The following is a 7,852-nucleotide window of genomic DNA, read 5'->3' as shown; positions in this document are numbered from 1 at the left end:
TCCGCATGCGATCCAGCTCTTCGACAATTTCGGACGATTTCTTCCCTGCTATCTTCGGCGATGTGTCATTTTCCTCGGAAGGTTCCGGACCATTTTTATCCTCGGCTTCGCTGGATTCGCACAACGATGTTGATGAATCCGATTCATCGGAAGTCACACAGTCTCCACTTTCTTCATCCTGTTGGTCACGGGCATTGCTATGCTCGCTTTCTTCATCCGGGAATGCACCGAAAACGAAGCGATGCGGCTCCTGTTGTTCGCTGTCCGAGTCATTAGCAATTCGTACATATTTTCCTTTATCCTCCATTTTGAAGCTAGTAGTTAAAACTGTAATCTCTTTAGTGAACTCTCGCAATCATACCCTGAAAGCACCAACAAAACATTACAATGTTGATTTTTTTTTGGCTTATTTCTCAAAAACACATTTTTCTAAAGTTCTTCAAATCCGATTCTTTTAAATACCACTGCTGAAAACGTTTTCCTCATACATTTTGATTTCATTCCGATGCGTATCAGAGCTTTCTTATATTGTTGTAGGAGAGAAACCTCGGTCCACCTCTTTTGTTTTTTTTTTTTAATTTCTGGCTCAAAACAAAACTTGAATCAGCTCAAGATTTTCTTTAACCTCTGTGGTTAATATGGAGGTGAAGACAGTTCACTTCAAACACGATTAACCTAAATCGTCAAACACTTTCAGAAAACCTCCGCGGTTTATTAACGAATGGAAACGGTCCATGTCGTGCTTATTTTGCAATCCTTGCCGAATAGGTGAAAACGGTTCACTTCTATTGCTTGATTTTCAATGAAACTTGAATCGACTCAAGATTTTCTCTAACCTCCTCGGTTAACATAAAGGTGAAAACAGTTCACTTCAAACACGATTAACCTAAATCGTCAAAGACTTTCGAAAAACCTCCGCGGTGTATTTACGAATGGAAACGGTCTATGTCGTTCTCATTTTGCAATTCTTGCCGAATAGGTGAAAACGGTTCACTTCTATTGCTTGGTTGTTAATGAAACTTGAATCGACTCAAGATTTTCTCTAACCTCCTCGGTTAACATGAAGGTGAAAACAGTTCACTTCAAACACGATTAACCTGAACCGTCAAATTTTCAAACACTTTTCAGAAAACCTCCTCGGTTCATTAACGAGTGGAAACAGTCCAAATCGTTCTCACTGTGATATCACTCGATAGAAAGAATAAAGTCTGCAAGTGTCTCACTAATGCAAAATATTTTTAAGCCTCCACGGATAGTCCGCTTTGTTCTCTATAGTTTCCAGCAAAACGTTTTCTTCACTCGATTTTTCTCGGCGCCATTTTGTTTTCACCACGTGTCAAAGGAAACAAAACACTTTTTAATTCCCTTCCATGCTGAGTGATTCCCGTGTCTACTATTCTGTTTTTGTTTGAATCTTTACCAGGTAATCAATTAAAAACAATATCCTGGCATTGATCGCCAAAATGTGTGCACTGAACTTCCGACGGGAATCACCCAGCACATCAGAAGCACGTCTTACCTGTAGGCCTGTCAGCAATCGAAAGAGGGCGACACAACGATGAGTGAGATCTCGTGGAATGATATATGACGTGTTGCCAGAATATATTTATTAGAACGTTGTCAGTACTTATTGCGCTACTTTATTATTGAGCTACTTTCTAACGAGGGGTACTCACATACTCACAATGGGGACGCAGCAGCTTCGAAACTGCTTCTGCCGGATGGATGGTCAGCCGGTGGAACCGCTCCTTATCATCGACAAAAGATCCCTGAAAAATTGACGGAGAGATCCACTGCAAGCGCGAAGCTGGTCATGGTGAATTTTTAAGCTGATCCCACCAAGCGGGTAATTTGGAAAAAAAAACAGCTTTTCGTCTGTCCTATTTCTATTATTTTTTTTTGTAGCATTCCCACCTAACGAATTCCGGAACGGGCTGCGGGACTCGTTTACAGCCGACGGTCGACGAATATACAGTTTTGCTTCAATTGACTTGAAAATTTGACACAACATTCTTGAAATGTTTTACAATAAGAAAATAAAAAAATAAAAAAAATCGATTTTTTGAAAATGTTTGACCCTACCCCCCCCCCCCCCCCTTAAAACAAGCTTGTGTGATGCCAATTCAATACTTAGAAAATATAGCGTTTGTCATTCTGATTTAGAGCTTTGTTGCGTTTAAAAAGCATTGTGCAAGCTGATAAAATACTAGCTGCATTCTAAAAGAGTGGTGTACCCAACAAACAATATCTCAACCGAAGATCCTATTTTTTCAATTTTGGGCACCAAAATTCCAATTCATAGTCTGTCAAATTCCAATGGTAGTGAATGGATGAACAAAGGCTGAAAAAGTGTGTTAGAAACTATTCTTCAACTTCTCCCATTGGCTGCACTTGGACTTTTTAACCACTGGAACATGGTTTCAGTTTGTCTTTATTCAGCTAGTAAGCTGAATCAGCAAATAACGCTTTAGCGCAGCTTTTGTTCAGCGAAATAACGGTTTTTAAGCAGCCAAAATGTTTGTTGGGTAATTCTAATATGATGCAACATATCACTCGAAGGGCTGTTATAATGCAAAATTGCACTAGATGTGCTGATAAAGTGTAAGCTATAAAAATGCAAACCTTTAATGCTTATGGTTACTATAGTCTCTATCACGTCTCTTCGAATTTTATGCCTATAGATTTACTTGGAACCATGTGTTGTTAGATACTACACCTATCAAAACTTCATGTTTGAAAGAAATTTTGAAAACGATCCGAACATTGAAAAATAACTTCGTTGATGGACAACAAACACCTTATTTAAAAAAAAAGTTTTTTTGTTAAATTAAAATCCAAGTTCTTTAAATCCGATATACATTTTGATCTCCTAATCGGCAAACAATGAAAATTGAATAATAAATCTGACAGGCAATGTATTGAAGTTTCGATAAGATATAGCGGCAGAATCAAATCTTATCAAAGTCACACATGCTCTCGAAGACCTATGAGACTCGGTTAGATTTTTATCTCGCGTTTTATTGTATGCACACGCTCAACCCGGCCACGCTGAGGCTCAATCAAATACTTAGTCTCGAAAGATGGAACGGCACGTATCGGACGCTCATTCGCTGATAGAACAAGTTCACCGGCAGCTGGAACAGCTACATCTACACAGCTGCGAGAAGCTTCAACAACACGGCAACAACGATGACGAAGACGATGATGACCCATTCGTATCGGTAGATGACCTCGGGGACGACGAATCGCATAGTTTACTGGTGGATCATCATCTGGGTCAACTGAACGGTAACATCGAAACTATTGATCGTATTTTGAAGAACTTGGCCGATGAGAACAGTCATCTACACGTTCGGCTGTCGGCTTTACGAAGCCGGCTGGATGAGACGACTACTCGGCTTCACGATTCGAGACGTGAAGGAACCCAACGAAATGCTCGACATTGGGAGGAGTTCAGACAACACCTGGATAGCTGTCAGACGGAACTTCTATCGACTAGAGGAGCGTTGAAGCAGAAGATGCACGACAAACAGCTGAAACTTGTGATTGAGTATGTAAAAAATAGCGAAATTGAGGAAGCTGCTCAAGAGTTGCTAAGTTTGGAAGAATTCTCTGATCAACAGATGCAGACCATTGTTGACGAAGTTTACGATGGAGAAACAGGAGGAGTTTTACGATTGGTACAATTTTTCCAGAAACTTCACTCGGAAGATCGACGAAGTCAATGCGCGGAAGGTTTTAAATATTTAGTTCATCAAATGTCTATCAATGATCAAATCTGTCATCCAGTAGTGCTCGTTGTGTATGGATCACTTAAACGCTTCAGAACTGATAACCAATACGATGAAGCGATTGAACAAACTTATGCATCAATCAAGGTTCTAGGACAATCCATTCGTGATGGAGAAACTAACCAGTTTTCCAAAGAGATTTGTCTTCAACTGACTCTGCCAGTGCTTCAAGATCTGATGATCGAAGCTTATCAGGAGGATCTTCGATCTGTTTGTGAATTCATCCATAAATTGCCGTTGATCTCGCAGAAAACGCAATGCTGTATTACGCTTTTTCGACAACTAGAAAGTCAGAATCATCTCTCTGATAATGGGATAATCATTTTGACGGCAACCACAAAAACGATTATGAACCTGGAAGGATTTTCCGGTAGCTGTAACTCAAAAGAACTACTCCATCTAAGGGATCTACTACCAATGCCAATAAAGAATATATTCTGGCACTCAGTTCGTCTCCGTTTCGGATTATACTACCTGGAAGCCAAGACGCTAGCTAAGTTTCAGCTTAACATTCCTCACCGTACCGATTGGGATTACCTCTCAGGACCAGAAGCCCAAATTCAACTCATTCCCCATCAAAACGGCCAAGAGTTCGAAATCATGAATCGATTCCTCCATCAGTATCTGATCGAGCAGAATGGACACCTGCGGTGGATTCCCGAAGCCGAGAAAATAGATCGCTGGAAACTGTTTCCCGTGAAGCGGAAAAACGAACTAATGTTTCGAATCAAAAATCTACGAACCGACCACTTCCTTTGTTCGTGTTTAGCTCACGCGTTCAGCTCGATGGAAGCCGTTACGGAGAACGAGCTGGCCATCAAGTTCCGGTGTGTAGAGCTGGAGGAAAACTGTGAGGCAGAACATTTCGAAGTACAGATTAGTCGGTTTCAGATGGAGAAAGAAGCGACCAACTGCAGTCTGATGTGATGAACTTTCTATTAGATTTTCCGATGAATAAATCTAAATTGGTCTTTAGAACAGGTTGTTTAACGTACAACCACTTTTACTTCTAGGAATCTTTTAGAGAAAAACATCCTTTTAAATTCAAAAGCAATAAGATAATGAATACCTGTTAGATTGACAGTGAAATGTATTTAACCCATTCCAGAGTTGCGTCACATCATTCGGAAAAACTTTTTTAATGATTGTTGTAATAACGGTAAGGTGTTAAAATGTTACGAGACAACCTATATATCATCGTGTTTGCTCAAGTTTACCTTTAATTTGCAACATGTGGCTTTTACAATTTTCGAAAGTGATCGAAGTAATCGGGGAGCCTCGAGAGAAGATTATTGGTTAGTCAGTCAAATTTAATTTAATCTTCAAATCAAATTTAATCTTCAAGTCAAATTTAAAGTATTTACTTAATTTATCCGGAGAATACAGATCATAACATTGGCGACGAGGCAATGTTTGCTATAGGAATTGATCTACTGAATCATGGAAGAGCAAGCTTCAACCGTTTGAGTTCAACAATATTCCGTCGACGGAGTTACGACAGAGATGTCTCGAGTATAAAAAACAATTTACCTATATCTCGAGTACTATGAGCAAAAAGAAGAGGAAGGAGTTGAAGAATATCTTCTTGGTTGAAGCCGGTCGTCAACTCCAAAGAGTTTACAAAAATCTTCCTACAAAGGATAATGTTGAGGATGATGAGAAACAGATAAATTCAAGATACTCATCGATCAGCTGGACGGTTATTTCGCACTGAAACGGCATGATACGGTCGAATGGTATACTTTTGGTTCCTTAGTTCCAGATGCTGGAGAAACGTTTGATAAGTTTATTGCGTGCCCAAGCTGAAGCAAACAAATGTCAATTTGGTTCGACCACCGCCGAGAGTAGGGAAATTGCGGTTGGTGAGATAAGCTCCCACCGACCTTCGACGGATCCAAATCCAAACGAGGATAGAAAGCGTCGTTGTTTGAGGAGTTGAAAAGTTTCAATTGTGTTTACCTATATGGGAAGGAGTTTGTGCTGGAAATCGACCATAGACCACTCACCGCAATCTTTAAACCCACTTTACGCCCTCCTGGTCGGATAGAACGATGGGTACTTGAATATGTCGCCCTGGAGAGAAATTTCAAATCCGACATATGAAAAGACAATAAATAAATGAATAATTTGAGGGTCTTGAATTTGTCAATCTCTGCCTAAGGAATAAACCTGATGTTGTCGGGATCATCCAGACTTTTTGGTTTTCCATTAGATGTTTCAGACAGACCTTCAAGCTTTTGACATTTCTTTCAAACAATTCCAGACTTTTGGATTTTTTTTTTATAAATTCTTTATTTGAAACGGCTCATACCTTCGAGCTTTAAGGAGCCAAACTCGTTTTGTTTGATTACATTGTATGCTTATATCTAGTTCACTTTTTGAAGAAAAAAGAAGATAGATAGGGAAATGAGGGAATAAAAAGAATTATATACGGAGATCAATAGTTTTAAGGAAAAGGTATATTTCAAACATATAGTCCAAGTCCATCACAGCTAACACATCCCTCACTGGAACGTCAGGTGGTTTTCCTCGGGCCCGAAGGGAATCTATGAAGTTCGCTCTGGCGACAAGGTGGTCCTCACACGACCAAACAATATGCTCGATGTCGTGGTAACCTAAACCGCAACCGCATAAATTGCTGCTAGCAATGTTTATACGATAGAGTACCGCATTCAAGGAACAATGATTGGACATGAGACGGGAAAATATACGAATAAAATCTCGACTCAGGTCCAATCTATTAAACCAGGGTTTAAGGCTTACCTTTGGGATAATCGAATGGAGCCACCGACCCATGTCATCCTCGTCCCATCTGCGCTGCCAGTTGACAAGAGAATTTTTCCGAGCCAAGAAGTAGAATTCGTTGAATACGATTTCACGCTGGTAAATGTTGCCTTCCATCGCACCCACCTTTGCAAGGGAATCTGCCCTCTCATTGCCTACTATCGAGCAATGTGAGGGGACCCAGACAAAGGTGATGGAAAAGCAACGTCTTGATAAAGTTGTCAATATATAGCGAATCTTTTCGAGGAAGTACGGCGTGAATTTTCCTGGTCTTATAGAGCGGATTGCTTCAACAGAGCTGAGGCTATCAGTTATTATATAGTAGTGTTCAACAGGTCGTGTGGCGATATTATCCAGAGCGCAATGAATAGCAGCTAACTCTGCGATGTACACAGAACATGGTGACTGGAGACTGTAAGAGACGCTAAAGATTTCGTTGAACACTCCAAATCCTGTTGATTCCTCTATAAGTGATCCATCGGTAAAGTACATTTTATCAGCATCGACGTGTCTATGTTTAGCTTCGAAAATCCTTGGAATCAAAAGTGGACGATGCGGATCCGGAATTCCACGAATCTCCTGCTGCATAGACATATCAAACTGGACAGAAGAATTATCGTAGTCTGGGCTACAAACACGAGTTGGAGAATACGAAGAAGGGTTTACCTGCATTGACATGAGGACTTGGTATATAGACATAAATCTAGTTTGAATATTTTGCTCAAGTAACCTTTCGAAATTCGCAATCACCAATGGGTTCATGACCTCACACCTGATGAGGAACCGCAGAGATAGTAAATTGAATCGATCCCTCAGAGGTAGTATTCCTGCCAAAACTTCAAGACTCATATTATGCGTTGAGGGCGTACAGCCCAAGACGATACGGAGACAACGGTATTGGATTCGCTCGAGTTTGATCAGGTGAGTTTAACTTTTGGATTTGGACATGGTTATTTTTATATATGTAACAATTAAAATTTAAAATAATCAAGGAGGTGTGTAGTCTACACTGAGCATAAATGAGCAGAATGCTGTTTGTTGCATGTTAAAAGAGGAGTGAATGATTTTTTTCTCATTCTTTTCATCTATAGGGAAGAATGAGGATACTTGATCCCTGGGGATACTTGATTCCTTCGCATTATCTCCAAACCGTAATGTCTTACAAATATAAAATGTTCTAGAAAAGTGTGCCAAATAGAACAAAACAACAATGCTGTTATCTCAACAAATTTAAAAAAAAAATCGAGCTATTAAACTTTGTTTGAAAGATTTAACAA

The sequence above is a fragment of the Uranotaenia lowii genome, chromosome 3 (genome assembly GCF_029784155.1).
Source record: "Uranotaenia lowii strain MFRU-FL chromosome 3, ASM2978415v1, whole genome shotgun sequence".
Taxonomy (NCBI): Eukaryota; Metazoa; Arthropoda; class Insecta; order Diptera; family Culicidae; genus Uranotaenia; species Uranotaenia lowii.
This window is presented reverse-complemented; position numbering follows the sequence as displayed.